The following is a 1,780-nucleotide window of genomic DNA, read 5'->3' as shown; positions in this document are numbered from 1 at the left end:
TGGTCAGCAGTTTTGAGCTGTTATACCCGAATCTTATTTCGAAAAGACTTAGATATCCAATGAATTGAACCCAATTTCTTATTTAAGCTGGCAAAACTTCAAAGTTTTAAATTATCAAAGATTTTGGAAACTCTTTAAAAGTTTACTTACAGGGGCACCTGGCTGGCTTAGTTGGTGCAGTGTGCGACTCTTGATCTCAGGGTTGTGAGTTCGAGCCCCGCACTGGGTGTAGAGATTACTTAATAAAATCTTAAAAAAAAAAAAAAGTTTACCTACAAATCTTTTTATCTATTCAACCTACTTCTTCCCAACAATTACACATGGAAACTTCATGAGACAGACAAAATCAACCATCATTTTAAGTCTTTTTTTGCTGACAAATTGCAACAGGTACATGAATTTAGTAAACTCAGGTAGAATAAAAGCTGATCATCGGTAGTATATTCGATGTTGATAACTCCAAAAGAAATGCCTATTTTTAAAAATTTTTTTAACTTATTTTTACAGATTTTATTTTTTTAAGTGAACTCTACACCCAACGTGGGGCTTGACCTTACAACCCAGAGATCAAGAGTCACATGCTTACCAACTGAGCCAACCAGGTGCCCCTAAAATGACTTTTCTTATGTCAAGAAAATTATGTCTATCTTTTTCTGGGGACCCCTAACTCTCTCTGCTTACAGGTAGTGAGGTTGAAAGTTCCAACCCTCTAATCACTTTGTTGGTTTCCCGGGGCAAACAACCCTCATACTTTAGGGGATTTCCAAAAGTTACCCCATTCACATAAACTCACGTGTGGTTGAAAGGGGCTCGTTATGCATAACAAGAGACCCTCATTTCACAGGAACAGTGGATGAAAACCAAATACATATTTATTATAAACCACAATATCACAGTGAGCCACTTTTATGCAGTTTTAGATGTTTTAGTAGCCACATTTTAAACAGTAGAAAGAAACAGGTGAACTTAATTTTAGTAATAGACTTTAACTCCACGTATCCAAAATATTTCCACTTTAACATATAATCAGTATATAAATATTAATGAAATTGTTTAATTTTTTAAGCTTATTTATTTTATTTTAGTGATCTTTATACCCAATGTGGGGCTCAAACTCATGACCACGGAGATCAAGGGTTGTATGCTCTTCCAACTGTGCCAGCCAGGTGCTCCCCCCACCCCGCCTTTTTTTTTTTTTTTTTTTTGGTACTAAGTCTGCAGCACATCTCAGTTGGCACTGGTCACCTTTCAGGAGCTCCATCTCCACACGTGACTGGTAGCTGTCTTACTGGCGAGCACAGGCTTCAAGCCTTCCCTCCTTGTGCTGAGGCCACCAGGCGACCTCTCTACTGCTGTGTCCTAGTACCTGGCACATAATGAGGCCCAGTGATCTGCCATATGTGAGCTGGGGTAATCTGTCCTCTGCGCTTCCAGGGACTGTTGTGAAGGTTAAATAAAATGACGTTAGGTACCTGCCTGTTCAGTGACGGTTACTGTTCTTGCTGCCTCAAAGTCAACTGAAGGGCAGCAGGCCCAAGTTTGCTTCCTGTCTTCCTCTTAAGAGCTCTTCTCTAAAATTACAAAGCGCAGGCTGGGATTACACAGCCCTTGGGGTCAGGGGTCTTGGGGTCAGGCTGTGGGGCAATAAACGAGAAAGCGGGAACCTCTAACCCGCGCCCTTGTTTTCTTGGTCCCCTCGACAGCCCGAGGCCCCGCCCACCCCGCCCTGACGGGCGCCCGGCGGAACTACAGCCCCCATGATGCAGCGGGAATCCCGAGG

This window comes from Eumetopias jubatus, unplaced genomic scaffold (assembly GCF_037043125.1).
Source record: "Eumetopias jubatus isolate StellerSeaLion01/CBP00866 unplaced genomic scaffold, mEumJub1_p1.0 scaffold_4, whole genome shotgun sequence".
NCBI classification, from domain to species: Eukaryota; Metazoa; Chordata; class Mammalia; order Carnivora; family Otariidae; genus Eumetopias; species Eumetopias jubatus.
The sequence above is the reverse complement of the archived record's forward strand: the minus strand, read 5'-3'. Positions refer to the sequence as shown.